The sequence below is a fragment of the Coenobita brevimanus genome, chromosome 73 (genome assembly GCF_032717465.1).
Source record: "Coenobita brevimanus isolate Jiangsu-jjx chromosome 73, ASM3271746v2, whole genome shotgun sequence".
Classification (NCBI taxonomy): domain Eukaryota; kingdom Metazoa; phylum Arthropoda; class Malacostraca; order Decapoda; family Coenobitidae; genus Coenobita; species Coenobita brevimanus.
The window spans coordinates 7,138,233-7,157,976 of NC_137026.1; the positions used below are offsets into that span (position 1 = coordinate 7,138,233).

Sequence of the window (19,744 nt, forward strand, 5' to 3'; positions counted from 1 at the left end):
CTGCCCTCCCTTAAAGAATCTCCTCCCAGCAGTCAGTGCATGTGTAAGAACCTGAACGAGGAATAGAGTCAATTGTCAAAATCCCTCTGCTACCAAAAAACATTACGTCTGAACCAGTAATACTATTTCCCTCCCGATATTACCATAACTATATTCTAACCCTACGAGTGTCACCCCTCACTCCCCCCCCCCCGTGAGACTCACCCTCCTCCGCGCTCCGGAGCCCTGTATTCCCTTGTACACCTGTATCATAAACTACAGTGTTGGCATCAATATCTGTTAAGCCAGTATCCTGCGAGATACTAATATCCTAGTTAAGGTTTCATTTCTGTCATATACTGTGTTGTAATATCTGCTGTATTTGTCCTGTGTCTGACTGTGGTAATATATGTGTAAAGGCTATTGCCTGGAGTTTTTGTGCCCTACCTCTCTTTACCGTACCACGCCCCGGTCTTGAAAGAGGACCCCGCTATACATTAGGTGTTCTAGGACCGAGGAGTTGGGCCTTTTGCACCTAGCATTACACTGGTGGCCAGCGGTGGTTCTTGACCCGAGCATAGAAGAGAGATAGCAGGAAAATATTTGACAAAATGGCAACTAACCACACGTATAGTTACCCAAGTTTGACCCCAACCAGTACGATATACACACGTATCTGGTAATAATCAAGTCCTTACTGGATATTGGCTTTGATAATAACCAACAAAAAATTGCCGTCACACTTCCACTATTGGGTAAAGCGGCAGCGAGCATAGCACCAAAAGTTGCCCCGGAGCTCACCTGGCAGAACTTCACATACTTCATTATTCAAGCCATCACCCCATCATTAGGGAGAGTGGTGGCTCTATCCCAACTGGATAGTTTTTCCTTCGACGGGAATTTGGATAATACCCTGATACAGGCTAGACGCCTAGTTACTGCTGCCTACCCGGAGGTAGACGAAGAAACCCGGGACCACCATACATTTAACACTGCTTAGAGTACTTCCGAGTGTTGTCAAACAACACTTTACTATCCATGACCCAACTGGAGACATGGATAGAGATGTCCAGCTCATACGGCGCCTCCTGACCGCCTGCCCTACTCCCCAACAAATTAATGTGGTAAAGAAATTTCCCACTCAACCCCCGGCTCCCCCAACCATGCCACATCCGCCTTTGCCTCACACCAGCCCTACCCCGGCACCCAGCCCGCCTAGGGCACACCCCTCCCACCGGCGCCCTGCCCTGCGAGAAAATCCGAGTCTAATCTTAGTGAATCCATGGGAATTCACAGCCTGCAGCTCCCGCTGTCCCCTACATGACATATGGGATCAGCTTAAAGCTCCCCGCCGCAGAACCACGGCCCCGGGTTCTCGCAAGGTGTCCTCCTTAGAAAGCGAGGCCCCCGAAGACAAACTGGCACCCACGAACGAGCCCCCTCCAGGAGAACAGGAGCAGGAACAGGAGAATGAAAGCCCCAGACAGCTGGATTTTTAAGCCCACCCCCGGACCAACCCACGGTAGCGGGGGCCATTACCCCTAAGTATCGCCTCCCAGTGTACCACAAGATGAAATTAAACGGCGTGAAGGCCAGACTGCTAGTCGATATGGGAGCTGCCAGGTCATGCCTTTACAGCCACTATTTCTTCCGCCACAAATCGACCTTTGGCCCACTCCGCCCCACTGCTACTCACCTTGTGGACGTGGGGGATGGCCCCCTGCCCATCCGTGGGGAAACTCAGGCCCTATGGGTCGACACCCACCAGCCAGTGTCCACCCAACACCAATTTATTATTTTCGACTCCTCCTGCCGGAGCTATGACATGTGCTTGGGACTAGATTTGCTCCAAAAACTTGGAGCTACGATTGACTGTCACTACTGACAGCTCCAGTTCCGCCCCCCACTCCACCCCATTCAGACCGTCTGCACCTGTACGCCCTGGCCCTGGCCGGAAGATTCGCCTCTTCCACCCGGCCCGTAATCCCCTCCTCCCCTCCCTCCGCCCTCCTCTCCTCTTCTTCCAGTGCCCCCCCCCCCAGGGGCCACCCCTCCTCCTTCCTTCCCCGCCACCATCTCCACCGCTGTTACCATTCCCTCCCACCACGAGGCCTTGGTGCCCCTTAACCGGCCTTCCAGTCTCTCTGTCTTGTTCTCCCCCCTCCTCCCACCTGGGCCCCTTTCTGCCTGCCTCTTATCTTCCAATTTTCTTTCTCCGCACCACACCGCCATTTGCATAGCCAACCTCGCCCCTTCCCCCCTTACCCTCCCTAAAGGGCTCGTTATCGGAGAGATGGAGGGAGCCAAGCCCTGCTCCCCAGCCTCCTTCCACTTCCCTGCCCCCCTACCCTCCATCCCGACCATCTCTCCACCCAGCAGTCGGACACCCTACGCCACCTTCTCCTGGATTTCCAGGACCTGTTTGTGACAGGACCAGCAGACATAGGGCACACCATGTACCTGTCCCATGAAATTCACATGACAGGCCCACCTATCAGACAGCCTTCCCGACAGAACCCCCGTCAAAGGGAGGAAGAGGACCTCCAAGTACGCGAAATGATAGAGGCGGGCATTATTTCCCATTGTACCAGCCCTTGGTTCTCCCCCGTCGTTCTAGTAAAAAAGAAAGACAGCACGTTGCGATTTTGCATCGATTACTGCCGCCTGAACAATGTCACCATCAAAGATGCCACCCCCCTCCCACGAATTGATGATTCCTTAGATTCCCTTTACTGGGCATCTTGGTTTTCTACTCTTGACCTCCGGTCTGGGTACTGGCAGGTCCCTGTACATCCAGAACACCGAGGCAAGACGGCCTTTTCCATGAGCAATGGCAAACATTACGAATTCAATGTTCTGCCTTTCAGCCTCTGCAACTCCCCCGCCACTTTCTCCAGGCTAATGGAATCTGTCCTGAGCAGCCTCACTTGGGAAATATGTCTGGCCTATTTGGATGATGTCATCGTTTTTAGCCAGACCTGGGCCGACCACTTGCAGCACCTCCACCGAGTCTTCACTAGGATTCACCAGGCAGGCCTCAAGCTCCACCCCTCTAAATGTGTCCTGGCCGCCAAGACTGTCTCATTCCTGGGGCATGTTATATCCCAGGCAGGAATCTCTCTGGACCCTGACAAGCTCCATGCCATAGTGGACATACCGCCTCCACAGGACATCCATGGCATCCGTGCCTTCCTAGGACTCACGTCCGACTATCGTCGCTTCGTATAGGGGTTCGTGCAAATTGCAAAGCCTCTTTACGATCTGACCAGGAAGGGGGAGCCGTTTGTCTGGACTGAAGAACGGCGAGCTGCCTTCCAACAGCCGAAAGACAAGCTCGTCTCTGCCCCTGTCGTGGCCTTTCTTGATTATGCCCTCCCCTTTCGCCTCTACATCGATGTTTCCCTCACCACCATAGGCGCTGCACTAGCCCAGGTGCAAGCCGGTCAGGAACACATCATTGCCTGCGCCAGTCGCACCCTGAATCCAGCTGAGAAGAATTATGCTGCAACCAAGCGAGAATGCCTCGGCATAATTTGGGCCCTCCAACATTTTAGAGCTTACCTTTCCAGGACCCAGGTCTCGATTATCACCGACCACCAGTCACTCCAGTGGTTACGCCAGTCTGACTCGCATAATGCCCAACTCGTCAGATGGCACAAGACCCTGGAGGAGTTTCAGTATGAAATCTCCTACAGGCCCGGGAAGCTCCACACCAGTGCCGATGCCCTCTCCTGCCTCCCCATCCACGCGGTACAGCCAGACCCGGACCTCCTACAATTATGGCACCTAAAGGAATGACCCCCCTGGGTTCCTGCCCACCTATTCACCAAACTATGCCGACAGGGTGATCACCTTCTAACCCCGTCTGGGCATATTCTCCTGACCCCCGACACAGCGCATGACACCTTGCGCCACCTTCATGCCCATAACGACCTCCACCTGGGCACCAAAAAATTATTACAAGTGTTCAACGACACCTACTGGATGCCAAACCCCTCCACCCTCGCCAAGGAAATCATTCAAGCTTGCTGCGCCTGTGCGCTGGGGAAAGATGTCACCCAGACCGCTGGACCCTCAGGCCACAGCACCGCCCACAAGCCCTGGCAGCTCTTGGCGATAGATGTAGTAGGTCCTCTCCCTCCCAAATCTGGACACAAATATGTGACCACCATTGTGGACACCTATTCAAAATTTGTAGTAGCCTGTCCAGCAATAAACCATCATGCCCTTGCCATCACCGATGCCCTTCTCTGACACGTGTTCCCATATTTTGGCATCCCTCAAGCCATCCATTCTGATAATGCCCCTGAATTCTCCGGGAAGATCTGGGAGGAACTCACCAGAACCTTTGGATTTAAAATCTCCCACTCCTCTCCTTACTGGCCACAGGGGAACGCGCTATGTGAACGTAGCCATCGTACCCTCATGAACCAACTACGCACACGTATCGAGGCTACGAAAAATGATGACTGGCCTGCTCATGTGAAGATCGTCCAGTGGGACATGAATTCCTGTCCCCGAGAAGACAGGGTTTCCCCACACGAAAGGGTATTCGGCGAAACCCCGTTTCTATTACCACTACACCAGCACCTGCAACCACCCACCTCCGCTCCCACTACAGACCCGTTGCATCTTCTAAAGGGCCGACTACACCACCTGCAAAAAATGCTAGACCTCAGTCCTGACACAGCCACAAACTCTTTCTACCCGGGCAACACCGTCGTTATCGCCCAACTCTCCATTCCCCACAAACTCGCCCCCCGCTTCACGGGGCCCCACACAATCACCCACATCCCCAACCCATACCAGGTTATTGTGGATTATCACGGCACCCCCCGCACCCTCCGAAACCGCCACGTGCACCCTTTCTGCACACCCGCCACTGCCACCCCGACACCATACCCTCAACCTCCCCCTGCTCCCGCGCAGCCTTCCACTTCCACATATGAGTGTTATATTTCCTCCTCACCCTTCCCCTCCACCCCTCCTACCACCTCAGCCTCCCTGGCTGCCACCACCCCCCACACCACACCTGACACCTCACCCATCATACCAAGCTCCCCCCGCTCTCCCTCACCCCTTCCCTCCGCCGCCCCACCCTCACCGCCCAGCCCTATGTGTCCCACCCATGCCGCCAAGCCCCCACCACGACCCACTACCACTGCCCACCGCCCTTGCGTACACCCACTCCAACAGCCTCACCCCCAACCGCACCCCCCACTAGCACAGCAGCCCGTGCTGCCAAACCCCACCCACCACGCACACCCACTTCCCCACCCACTCCCACCCTCAGAACCACCACCACCCGCTCAGGCCGCCTCTCACGCCCACCCACCCGATACACCCATTCTCCTACACCACCCGCCTCCCCTCGACTTCATACTATCATGATACACCAGGCCCAAATCCCCTCCACCCACACTCCCCAGGGACTCAACGCCGCATTATCACGGCACAAAACCCTACCCCGACCCTCAGTCTCCAGGATACAGCACCCTACTACACCAGCAACAACACCAAGCAACATGAAAGTCAGACGGGCTGTATGGACACCGACCCTCGGCATAAACCACCGGCTCTGTGGGCCACACCACCTGCTGATCCTCCTCCATCCCTACCTCACCACCTCCACACTCTTCCTCACCTGTTATGTGGAGCAAGAAGAAGATCAATACACTGCTGCCTGGCAGGTCCTACTGCAACACCTCCAGCCTGTATACGCCATGCACGACACTCATGTATACCACCTCCAGCCACGGGGACGTGACTTTTTCCGAGGGGAGAGTGGTGAAATGCATGATTTAGAACTCAGTGCCCCCAGAAAACTGCTGACATCCCCACACAGACCCCACTGAGTACCCACAGCCAAACCCCGAAACCCCATGCAACAACAACACAAGTCAGCCCAGGCCGTGCGCCCCTATAACACCCAGCTGCCCCACCGTTGCCCTAGCAGGAAAAAGACACTACCTTTGGAAAGTGGGGCCACCAAACCAGCCCGGGGTGGAGCTGATATTTCAGCTCCTGACAGCGCCCCTCTGGAGAGGGTATACTGCCGCTCCCGCCTTCGTCAGTTGGCCAAGCATCACACTGAAGGTGTTTCCCCTGAGACGGCTTACTGCAGCTCTTCTCTTCTGCCGAAGGAGATGGCCTACTGCCGCTCCTCCCTCCCGCCGAAGGAGGCGGCCTACTGCCGCTCTGAAGGTGCTGCCCCTAAGACGGCCTATTGCCGCTCCTCCGTCCTGCCGAAGGAGACGGCCTACTGCCTCTCTGAAGGCACTGCCCCTGAGACAGCCTACTGCCGCTCCTCCCTCCTGCAGAAGGAGACGGCCTACTGCCGCTCCCCCCTCCTGCAGAAGGAGACGGCCTACTGCCGCTCCAGCCTTTGCAAGACGGCCAATTGCCGCTTCGAAGGCACTGACCCTGAGACGGCCTACTGCTGCTCCTCCCTCCTGTAGAAGAAGACGGCCCACTGCCACTCAGGAGGTGACCAGAGGTGTGCTGACTCCCCTACCCAGGCCACGGCCGATTGCCGGGCCTTGGCGCCGATTAGTCGCGCCCTTGGGCAGCCACGGCTGATTGCCGGGCCCCACGGTCAGGAGGTGTCACACTTACCATTGCCCTAGCGTGAGACGAGAGCCCGGCCCTCCAGTACCGGAGAGCCCCTGCCAGGCTCCGCGGCCTCCCCTAGTCTCTGCTCCCTGCGCCTGGCCCTGGAACAGACCCACATGATGGACCCTAGTTCAGGTCGGTGCCACAGCCCTTCCCTGATGGCGTCCCTCGACTTAGGGGACTGCAGCCCGCTGTCCCTCCAGGCCCACCCCAGGACGCCCGGGCCTTCACTGGCCGAGTTGTCACCAGCATGCCGCCCTGCCACCCACACCAAATGAGTAAAGTATGTTGAGCGTGATATTGCTCTAAACACAGTGAAGTGACTTATGTTAAGTGGACGATGCCCCAGTATAAGTGATAGAGTGACTTATAGTAAGTGGATGTCTGGCAAGTGAGATCACGGGCCAATAATTAAGGGCGAGTGCAGAAACTAAGTTTTGGTGATGTAAATCCACGAGTGACACCCTTACAGAAAATCAGTAAGATTATTATCCCGAAGGACTCCCTATACTGAAACTAATAAATGTCATTTGTTACTAGGGAGCAGTGAAGAAAAAGTGTTAAGAATACTCCCTCGCGACATTACCATAACTAGCATAAAATCCCAGTGCTCCCCCCCCTGTCTGCCATCCCTTAAAGAATCTCTTCCCAGCAACCAGTGCGTGTGTAAGAACCTGAACGAGGAATAGAGTCAGTTGTCAAAATCCCTCTGCTACTAGAAAGTCTGAACCAGTAGTACTATTTCCCTCCCGATATTACCATAATTATATTCTGACCCTACACGCATCACCCCTCACTCCCCCCCCCCGTGAGACTCACCCTCCTCCGCGCTCCGGAGCCCTGTATTCCCTTGTACACCTGTATCATAAACTACAGTGTTGGCATCAATATCTGTTAAGCCAGTATCCTGCGAGATACTATTATTCTAGTTAAGGTTTCATTTCTGTCATATACTGTGTTGTAATATCTGCTGTATTTGTCCTGTGTCTGACTGTGGTTATATACGTGTAAAGGTTATTGCCTAGAGTTTTTGTGCCCTACCTCTCTTTATTGCACCACGCCCCGGTCTTGAAAGAGGACCCCGCTACATGTTAGGTGTTCTAGGACCGAGGAGTCAGACCTTTTGCACCTAGCATTACAATTATTATTGTTATGATGATGATGATTATCGTTATTATTGTTATGATGATGATGATGATGACTATTATTATGCTGATGATGGGTTCAGGCGGCACTGCAGCACCTCAACCTTGTCACTGTAATATTGTTTCTATAACTGTACACACTGTCAGCCACAAATGCAATTACTCCAGCACATCTCCACTGGCATTATTCACTACAGTTCAAAATCCCTTAACACCTTTCTTGTGTACTGAGTGGATGGAGAGAGAGAGAGACTAACGAAGAGAGTGTATGTGAGCGAGATGGACGGGGGTAGAGGGAGCGGGTCTCACAATATCTTTGTAGGTGCTTGTACTGAAGTTTTGTAGATCAGTTATGCATATATCAGACTCGTGGATGAGCGGTTGTTATACGTGAGTAGTTTTGTAAGTAGATAATCTTCGTTTCCTTTTTGTCATGCAATGACAGGAGAGGTAAAGAATAGTATGGGACTATTTTTATTTGTTTTGGAAATATTAACAAAGTCTCTCACACACGAGTGAAGTATAGAGTCCCGCGAGCTAACCTCCCTGTCTCGCTCGCTCTCTCTCTCTCTCTCTTCCATCCTCTCGCCCATGTTGCTAGGCTCCTTCTTCCTACTACCTGTCGGTACTATATCTAGCCTCCTTCTGACCTCTGCTTCCTAAATTCTGGTATAGCAGGGGTCGTGTCACGTGTGTTACACTGTGGTTGGAATGTTCTAGAAACCTGTGTCTGAGTATGTGTGCATGTGTGTGTATGGTCACTAGGCACTGTCATATGCCTATAAAGCATTCCTTGAGTTAGAGTGTGTAAGCATGTTTAGAATTGCTCAATTCTCGCAGACACAATACCTCTGACTTGCTGCATCTATCTATCTGTCTATCTATCTATCTATCTGTCTATCTATCATGTTTTCTATAATTAATTGTATTTATAATATGGAGTCCTAGCCAACGGCCATACCACGTTGAGTACACCGCTTCCCATCCGATCAGCGAAGTTAAGCAACGTTGGGTCTGGTTAGTACTTGGATGGGTGACCGCCTGGGAACACCAGATGCTGTTGGCATCCCTACGTGTCAAGTGGGGTTGGTGGAGGATTAGTGCCCCTCCCTGTAAAACAATTAACTCAAAGCCCTTGGCCACCCTGTTTGGGATACATGGCGTCTGGCAATGGATGGATGGATGGATGGATGGAACATTGCTCGGTCACGGCGCCGAAGGTCCTCCGACAGCAATCATCATTGACATATGCTAATCTGTTAGTACATAATATTGATTATAATATTATATAGACATAATATTCATGATAATATTGTACTGATCCAGTAATATTACATTTTAAACAAGTTGTATACATATTTGAATAAATGCAATGGTTATTGTATGACATTTTGTATTATGTGTATGAATAACAGACATACGCATATGATTGTGCAATGGTAATACTGCTAGGTTATTACATTACATATTGAGTTATCCCTTTAGTAATGTCTAATATTGCACCTAACTTGTGTGATGATTCTGGTAATACAGAATTGTGGTAACGTTGTATTAATTTATACATATTATTGTGGTAATGCATAACTGTGTTGGCCTTATAATTGTAGTTAAAGTTACATAAAAGTTACATCTTGTTAATGGAACTTTTACATTATTGTTACATATTGTTTGTAGTTACATAACTGTAGCAAGTGTAACATAATGCAATCGTTTGTCATTACATTATTGTTACATATTATTTGTAGTTACATAACTGTAGCAAGTGTAACATAATTCAATCGTTTGTCATAACATAATTGTTACATATTGTTTGTAGTTACATAATTGTAGCAAGCGTAACATAATGCAATCGTTTGTCGTTGCATACTTGTTACATATTGTTTGTAGTTACATAATTGTAGCAAGTGTAACATAATGCAATCGTTTGTCGTTACATAATTGTTACATATTGTTTGTAATTACATAATTGTAGCACGTGTAACATAATGCAATCATTTGTCGTTACATAATTGTTACATATTGTTTGTAGCTACATAATTGTAGCAAGTGTAACATAATGCAATCATTTGTCGTTACATAATTGTTACATATTGTTTGTAGCTACATAATTGTAGCAAGTGTAACATAATGCAATCATTTGTCGTTACATAATTGTTACATATTGTTTGTAGCTACATAATTGTAGCAAGTGTAACATAATGCAATCGTTTGTCGTTACATAATTGTTACATATTGTTTGTTATGTGATCTTACTCTATTTCTTTTTCTTTCTTTCTTTCTTTTTTTTTTTGGATGTATTGATTTTCTATAGTTTGTTTTTCTTCGTTTGTCTACGCTTTTTCTGTGTTGTTCATGGTTGCATAATTGCTGGTTAATACCCTTGGGACCCTTTTTTAAGGTTTAGTTAATATTGCACAGATATTACTGAAAATGATATTATATAGCCCCATATTTTGTTATTTTATACAAAACATATATATACACTATATACAGTATTAACTATATACACTGACTTGTTGTTCACTTGTATCTATCGTGGGCAATATATGTGTCAGCACTGTGTGGAAATCTGTCTTCATGATTGTGTTGAAGATGTTCAATCTTGCTAACGTCATTTGTGTTGGCCATTACTTTTTTCTTTTCTTGGTTTTCCTTGTAACTTAATTTCTCTGTTTCCACTAGGTAACTTTAATTAATAAATGTTTAATACAGTTCTTTTGATCGCTCACTGAGCAGCTGTGATAGTATATATTCTTTATTACTTTGTGGATGTAATAATGTATAGCTGTATGTATGAAACACGTATTTTATGTAGGTATAAATGGTAACACTCGTTGGTAGTATATAAATGCTATAATAAATGAATGAATATATACAGTGTAGAATATTTATTATTGGTCCAAGTATTTAATGATTGAATTATGAAGATAATTGAAGTAGGTATATGTATTTAAGTTGTAACGATACAGCACGTTTTATATGTTTGTGCAAAATGTGTTGTCTATTACTGTGTCTATTACTGTGTATCGTATGAATGAAGTAACTATGTACCTCACTAATTTTTACCGTGGTGGAAATGGTGTGAGTGGTGTTGCACGTGGTGATAGCGTTGTCCTTCATGGGTTGATTGACGTGTTGTGGGGTGTCAGACTCACGTTGATAGGCGTGGCGTCCTGTCAGCAAACACGTAGGGTAACGTCGACTTCCCACACTGGTAGCTGTGGTAAGTAAATGTGTAGCGATGAGTAACTTGAGTGAAGATGTGTGAGTAAGATGAGTTGTGAATATGGGCTTGGTATTTGCTTCGTCGTCTTGACCTCGCACTCCTACGTCAGTGATGGAGGTGGGGGACGGTAGGAGAGAAAGGAGGGTGAGGTCTGGTGGTTGTGAGTTCTGAGTCGTGTTTTTCTTTCTCGATGTATTCTCGGTCCTTTTCTCTTGTGATTTACTCGTTGTGGGATGAAGACTGCCGCTACTTGTAGGTGCGTGTAGATGACTTGTAGAGTTGTTACTTGTAGTTGATTGTAGATGGTTATAGTTCTTTGGTTCGTTGTAGAAACTGGAAGATTGTTTGTATCAATATTTTGTTAAACTACTGGAAAGACGTCCTGTGACCTCTTCACCTCTAAATCAGCGTGATGATCGGGCAGACGGAGGGGGGGTTGGAGAGAATACTGTCAGGAGCTGGTTGTGAGTTGTTGGTTGTAAGAGTTTTTTTTTTTTTCAATCTTGAGAATGCAGAATCAACTGTACACTCGTTGACTCGTAGGCTTGTAGGCTTGTAGACTCGTAGGCTTGTAGCTTGTATTTTGTAGGAATTCACTGTAGATTCGTAGACGAGGTTCGTATGTTCGCTGCCACCATATCTTATAATAACTTTGCAGGTTCTTGTAGTAGGAGTTAAAAATGAATACAGGGAGTTGATCTTGATTTATTATCTTCAGAGAAAATCTTAAGTTGAGCAGGGTATGTATTACAGAGACTTAATATACTAATTAAGTCTAGTTGGACCCCTCTTCTTGTTCACTCTCTCCACTATCTGTTGGTTCTATAGCTAGCCTCCTGAGCTCTGCTTCCTAAATTCTGGTATAGCAGGGGTCGTGTCACGTGTGTTACACTGTGGTTGGAATGGTCTAGAAACCTGTGTGTGAGTATGTGTGTATATGTGTGTATGGTCACTAGGCGCTGTCGTGTGCCTATAAAGCATTCCTTGAGTTAGAGTGTGTAAGCATGTTTAGTATTCCTCAATTCTTGCAGACACAATACCTCTGACTTGCTGCTTCTATCTGTCTGTCTATCTATCAATCATGTTTTCTATAATTAATTGTATTTATAATATGGAGTCCTAATAGGGGAACCCGAGGATGAGATGGAGGGATAGAGTGGAGAGGTATATGAAAGAGGGGTGTTAATGCTGTCAATGCCCCTTGACGCCAGACGTAGGTGAAGACAAAGTGTAGGAGTTAGTTTTCTGACAATATGACAATATATTAAATGCTGTCTTGAATCTTTGTACAGCAACACCGGACAGCATCCGTGTCCAACCCCAGACCCTTACAGACAGCTACTGCTCGCCGGCTCTCATCTGGCTAGGACGGTGGTCCCGATCACAAAGGCATGAATCACCCAAGGTAGACACAATAATCCGTTCATCATAGACATAACATTGGGCGGTGACGCCCTACTTGGATTCTACTTACAACTACTTACATACTATATTTACAGTACATAATATTTACAAATGGTTACAAACAATTTTCCCCTTCATCAAAAAGTGTGTCTCCTGACACAGTGGTGAGGCATTACAGTCTGAGTATACAGTCAACCGGGACTACATGGGAGTATAATAATAAATGAGATATTATTACATAATTCACAAAGCTGGACGTAAGATGGGATTAATATATTTACAGTACATGGCCATGTTGGAAAAATAGCATAAACATATAGGTTTGGTCAATTTACAAATGGATGTTTTAATATATACGTATGTAATCACAAAATGAGTTTTACTCAGAACTACCATTTTCCAGGTCTTTTGGTTGTCGCACTAACCTTGTTGCTACACGGATCTCATGCAGCCTTTTGTCCATTCGCTTGAGACAACAGTACTGGATACAAACAATTGCAATAAACCCTAGAAAACATAATACCACCGGAGGGAATACAAAGACTGGATGTGACCAGGATAGGTTAAAAGCTGAAGAGAACTGGTTCATAATGAATTCAGATTGATTTAGATATTTCAACATACATAGGTTCTCTGATGTGATAGAAAGATTGTCTGTTGGTAGATGAAAGGTAGTATTAATAGGTTTGAAGATGTCATACTTGTGGGAGCGAAGTGCGAAGTGATAATGTGTGGCATGGGCTATTATAGACTCAGACTTTACTGTACAGTAATCAGGGACCTTATATAAACCAACTACGGATAGTGAACGGACAGGGGTCCCTGGACAAATAAGACTGACAGGAGCTGAGACACTAAAGAAGAAATAGCGGATGTGATTTAGATGAGCATGGTGTACCTGGCTCTTGGGGGCAGGAACAAAGGTACAGACAGGTTGTACTGAGAAGTTATGGACTAAGGCAGATTCGCAAGGAGCAACGCTGCCAGGAAAAATTAAGAGGTACGCAGCACAAGCTCGAGAGTTGGGTGTGAGAAGGGCACATCTACCGAGGTCACTTGAGGAGAGAAAGGCAATATAGAGATGATCATGGGAGAGAAGAAAGTACTCTGAGGAGACAGAGGTTTGTACCAGGGAGTTATTGTACCAGAAGGGAAAGGAATGATGTGAAAGAGATCGAGTATGATGGAAGAACGAAGAGGAATATGAACAATTATATCTTTAGTAAGGAATGTGGCCTCTAGTATTGGGTAGTAGTGTTCTAAAGAGGAAAATGGAATCATAGGAGACAAGCCGAAGGTTGAGTGAGCCCATTCCAAAGTAGAACGAAGGTAGAGAGAGATACTAAATCTAGGGTCACGCGACTATCAACAGCATTGACTAAAATACGAATTAGGCTAGAAACTTGGGAGACAAGAGAGTCCACAGAAACCTGCAAATTATCTACATGTAATTTAACATACATCAACTCTGATATAATATTTGTCTTTGATACTTCATGCTTAATAATTGTGAAATTATTTAAAGTACTGGTAACATCATTTAAATGGTGGCTCATCTCTTGCAGCATAGAATGTTAACACGTAACACCTTGTCTTGTGACTCTAGGGCATTTGCTAATTGAAATAAGTCTTCTTTGAATCCAGAAAGTTCACGTGTAGTCACTACACCAAATAATCCACTGAGGATTTCTCCTCCAAGGTCAAAAAGTCCACGTTTCACTCGTGAGCGACCCACAGGCGTTTGGTGAGGGAAGGAATCTTGAAGATGGTTGAACTGATAACGAATATAATCTAACTTCCAGCAGATGGGTAAGTAGAGTGGGTACAAAAATGTGTCAGTGGGATGTCGATTTTTAATATCTGAGAGGACTCCCTGCATGTCGTCTAGCTGACGTGCAAGGTCAGGCAGGGCGATGGCCACGGCGGGCAGCGGCTCTAGGTCGTAGCGCAAGGAGACTACATCTTTCACCACCATTACCTCGCCTCCTGCACCAACCAAGGCCCCGGGCCGTATGGCACCATTGTCCTCACCAGATCCAGACCCGACCAGAGTCAGCACTGCCAGCATGTAGACCCGCAGCATCTTTCCTATAAAATGAGGTGATCTTAGAGATGATGTTGATACAGATGGTAACGACAGTGTGAGATGATAACGTTATGCAAGAGACTTAGTGGCAGAACGCAATTTGGCACGAGAGTCATTAACAGTAGGGGAAGGGTGAATAGTAGTGTCAGAAGGAAGATTTAGAGAAGAGGGAGAAGGCTGAGTAGGAGTTTGTTGTGGGGATGTGGTTTCGGCTTCTCCAAGACTATGCGTTTTGGTGCACGTTTGAGATGATCTGCATGCACCCATGTCATCTCTGCCTTGTGCGGATCTCTTAATTCGAAATTATTACCCTTACGAGATATGACACGGAAGGGACCCAAGAATTTACTGTTTAATTTTGATTCTCTGTCATGATCTAGGGCAAAAACTAAGTCACCTACTTGGATGGTAACATCTGTGGCAGCGGCATGATGGTTACTTACCATCTCCTCATTTGTAAGGGCCAGATTATCCTGAACATATTTATGAACTTTCTGGAAGTTGGACAGGTTGACTCGCACATAGTTATCATAGTTGTAGATCGGATCAGAATTGGATTGCGACAGTGAATAAGGTAGTCTTTTGTCAAAGCCATATATGATGAATAATGGTGTTTCTCCAATTGACTTATTGATGGATGAATTAATTGAAGCAGCTGCCTGCGGAATCCATTCGTCCCAGGTGGAAGTCCGATCTTCCACTATGTGACGCAGACTCTCCAATATCTTTCTATTCTGGCACTCTACTAGGCCATTGGAGGCTGGATGATGGGCCACTATATTGCATTTCTTAATTCCGTATCGAAGACAAACTTCTTCCAGAACTGAATTATTGAACTCTGACCTGTTATCAGTTAAAATTACTTCTGGTGTTGTGAAAGGGCAAATAACTGAATTAATAAAGGCATGTGCTACTGCGTTAGCAGATTTTTCACGCAATGGAACTAAGATAACAAATCTAGAGAAATGATCGACTACCACTAACAGATAAACAAAGCCAGACTCTGGTAGAGGCAACTTCAGAAGATCAAGAGAGACAGTTTGCCAAGCTTTTGATGGTACTGGGTACTGCAATATAGGAGCAGGTTGACAGGTTGTCCCCTTGTGACGGGCACATGATAAACATGCATCACAGTGCACTTCTATATTCTTTTTCATAGTGGGGCAATAATATGACAGACGTGCTTGCTGTAAGCTTCTGTCTTTGCCAGGGTGTGATGCATGAGGGGTGTCGTGGATTAAGTGGAGGCCAGCAGCAATTAAGTCTGTTGGAATGACTAGTTGCTTAACTTCGCGACTGTTACCTTTCAGTACTGAGTCTTTATAGAGCCATTCATTGTTGAGGAAGAAATCAGATACAGGGACTGGTAACTTTGGCAGAGAAGAATCATCGCCTGAATCTAGGAAGTATATGACCTGTGACCATATGGGGTCCTCACACTGGAACCTATGTAGTGTGTCATAAATGAACGCCAAGTTTACGTCGCAACCGGTTGAGACTGTGGCAACATGCCATGAGAGGGCATCGGCTACGACATTGGATTTCCCAGGAATGTATTCAAATGTCGGATTATAGTCAGTCACAGTGACTGCCCAATGTGCAAGTCGACCGGTAAGGTTACGTCCCCGAAACAGGTCACATAAGGGAAGATGGTGTGTTTGGATGTGAACAGGATATCCGTAGATGATGTCGCGGAAATGTTTTAGGGACCAGACCACGGCAAGGGCTTCCCAATGAGTTACACTATAATTCTTTTCCGTGGAGTTTAGCACACGGCTAGCATAGGCAATGACACGTTTCTTTCCTTCGGAGTCATATTGCATGAGAACGGCACCTAGGCCTACTCCGGCAGCATCAGTACAGAGAAGAAATGGTTTTGAATAATCAGGGAATGCCAAAACTGGTGATTGTGCTAGAGCATTTTTCAGTGTTGTGAATGCGGTTGCTGTTCATCAGCCCACACAAAAGATGCATCCTTCTTTAGCAATTTTATTAACGGTGCAGCTATCTGGGCATACCCTTTAATAAATCTTCTGTAATACCCATTGAGACAGAGGAAACAGCGTACAGCGTTGGTGTTGGTTGGAGTTGGGAAATTCGTCACGGCTCTAACCTTGTCATCTGATGTATGAATTCCGTGAGCGTCAACTTGTCCTAGGAATTGGAGTTTCTTACGTAGAAAGTCACACTTTGATAGTTTGATCTTTAGTCCAGCTTGTTTGAGTCTAGTGAACACCAGCTAAGTTTTCTAAGTGTTCCTCCACCGAGTGACTAGCGATTAGGACATCATCTAGATAAGCAAAAACTGAGTGGCCTATCATGCCGGCGAAAACTGTATGAATTAGCCGCATGAACGCTGATGGTGCATTTCTCAAACCGAATGGAAGTCTACGGAATTGATAATGTCCGGATGGAGTACTGCAGGCGGTGATAGGACATAAGAACATAAGAACATAAGAAGAGAGGATAACTGCAGTAGGCCGGTTGGCCCATGCTAGGCAGCTCCTAGAAGAGTAACTGAACTACTAGAATGAGATAAGGACAGCAAAGAAGAAGGCTCTCCCCCGCCCTCCAAACCCTCCAGCCGAAGCCGGCAGGAAAAAGTCAGAAAGAACACCACACCGTATAGAAAAACTGGCGTGGACATTTTACAGGAAAGTGTGAAAGGAGAATAGAGACTATCATAGTGTAACCTGAAAAGAAAATTTTTTGAATTAGTATTGGTTATAAGAATTTCTTTATTCTATATCCACCCCTTATTTGTCATATGCTTATCTAGCCTATGCTTGAAACTCTCAATGGAAGAGGCAGCAACTACTTTACTAGGTAGCTTATTCCATTCGTCTACTACTCTATTACCAAACCAATTTCTACCGATTTCCTTTCTGAAACGGAATTTTTCTAGTTTGAAACCATTATTTCTAGTTCTATCCTGTATGCTCACTTTAAGTACCTTGCTAATATCTCCCTTATTTATACCATTCATCCACTTAAACACCTCAATTAAGTCTCCCCTTACTCTACGCCTCTCTAGCGAATGCAGACTTAGTCTTTTCAGTCTGTCTTCATATGACAGGTTCCGGACGTCATGTATCATTTTAGTCATTCTTCTCTGTACATTTTCTAACGAATTAATATCCATTCTATAGTAAGGACACCAGAATTGTACTGCGTAGTCTAAATGTGGCCTTACTAATGCTAGATAAAGTTTTAGTATTACTTTAGATGATCTATTGCTCACGCTTCTCGAAATAAATCCTAGGACCCTATTTGCTTTATTTTTCGCATTAATACACTGTTGCCTAGGTTTAAGGTCGTTACTAATCATAACTCCTAGATCTCTCTCGCATTCCGATTTGCTAATTTCTTTGTTGTCTAAGCTGTATTTAGTATCTCCAATGGTCTTGCCTACGTTAAGTACTTTACATTTTTCAACGTTAAATTCCATTTGCCAAGTTTTAGACCATTTGGACAATGTATCGAGGTCTTTCTGTAAGTTATGGCAATCGTCAGTCGAGTTAATGATACGCCCTATTTTTGTATCGTCGGCAAATTTGCTGATGCTGCTATTGACTCCTAAGTCTAGATCATTTATATATATGATAAATAATAAGGGACCGAGTACTGAACCCTGTGGTACACCGCTAGTTACTAATCCCCAGTCCGACTTAGTTCCATTTATTAATACTCTCTGCTTTCGTCCTTTCAGCCAGGATTCTATCCATTTTAAGATATCGCCGTCTATACCGTGTGCTCGAACCTTTCTAACTAACCTTTCGTGTGGGACCCTATCAAAAGCTTTACTAAAGTCCAGATAAATAACATCGTAAGCTTTATCGCTATCTACTGCCTCATAGACCTCCGAGTAGAATGACAACAAATTTGTGAGGCAGGATCGTCCTTGCCTAAATCCGTGCTGACTTTCGTTTATAAGATTAAATCTTTCGAAGTGTTCTCTAATCTTATTTGCCAAAATTGACTCTAACATTTTTCCTACTATTGACGTTAGACTTATCGGACGATAATTCGACGCAGCTGATTTATCACCCTTTTTAAAGATGGGCACTACGTTTGCGGTTTTCCACGCCTCTGGAACTTCTCCTGAACTTAAAGAGTCATTAAATAACGTTAAAAGTGGCTGACATAATTCTTCTTTGGTTTCTTTTATAATTTTTGCATATATATCGTCCGGACCTGGCGATTTTTGAGGTTTTAACTTATTAATTTCTTTCAATACGTCCTCCTTACTAATGGTTATTTTACTAAGAATATTTTCCGTATTCTCATGGTAAATATTTGCTGCTTGAGGGACCAGGCTTAGATTTTCCTTGGTGAATACTGATATGAAATAATTATTTAGGATGGAGCACATTTCTTTATCTTCACTGGTAATGTCACCTGATTCTGTTCTGAGTGGTCCTATCCTATCTTTATTTTTCGTTCGGTACATTTGATAAAAACCCTTGGGGTTTTCTTTTGATTCACTGGCAACCTTAATTTCATAACTTCTCTTTGCTTTTCTTATCTCCCTCTTTACTTCTCTATTTAAAATTGTGTACCGGTTACGTAAGTGTTCCTCTCCACGTTTTATTTTTCTATATATTCCTTTCCTTTGGCCTATGAGAGATTTTAATCTGTTGTTTAACCATCTAGGTTCCGAATTATTAGTTCTAAACGGCTTTGAAGGAATATATCTATCTTGGCCTCCGTGTATTATATTTATTAACTCGTTATACTTCTCACTGGTTGAACGTCTGCTTGGTACTGTAGCTGAGTTAATTTCCGTCACCTGGACTACATTCCTATCTACCACCTCCTCCCTCACAGACACCTGACGGACATCCCCAGGTGTTTCCTGCGCCTGATCTATGACCTGGGATTCCACACTGACCTGGCATTCCCTCCAATAGCTAATCTCCCTGTGGAATACCGTTCGAAAATAAGCTCTTAAGCCATCGAAATCTCCTAGACGAAAATTAGGAACGGTGGAGGTATTTTCAGTGGAACAGACATCCCAAATAAATTTGAACTTAATTACTTCATGATCGCTATTACCAAGTCGTCCACCAACCTCTATATCGCTAATGATATTTTCTTTATTAGCTAAAACCAAATCTAGTATATTATTACCTCTGGTGGGCTCCCTTATATACTGATAAAGGAAATTATCCTGTACTACCTCTAGAAATTCCTCTGACTCTGCATCTCCTGTCTGAATTCTCCAATCTATCCTTGGCAGATTAAGGTCCCCTACAATTATTACTAAGCTGGACTGTGATGCTTTCCTCATTT

The 19,744-nt window shown here is 45.7% G+C and overlaps 1 non-coding gene across 1 annotated transcript; it reads left to right on the forward strand.

Moving 5' to 3' along the window:
* Nucleotides 1-8,683: 8,683 nt before the first annotated feature.
* LOC145407577 (5S ribosomal RNA) lies at nt 8,684-8,802 on the forward strand. Its single transcript, XR_013898736.1, has one exon. It is a non-coding gene; the product is annotated as a 5S ribosomal RNA (ribosomal RNA).
* Nucleotides 8,803-19,744: the final 10,942 nt, after the last annotated feature.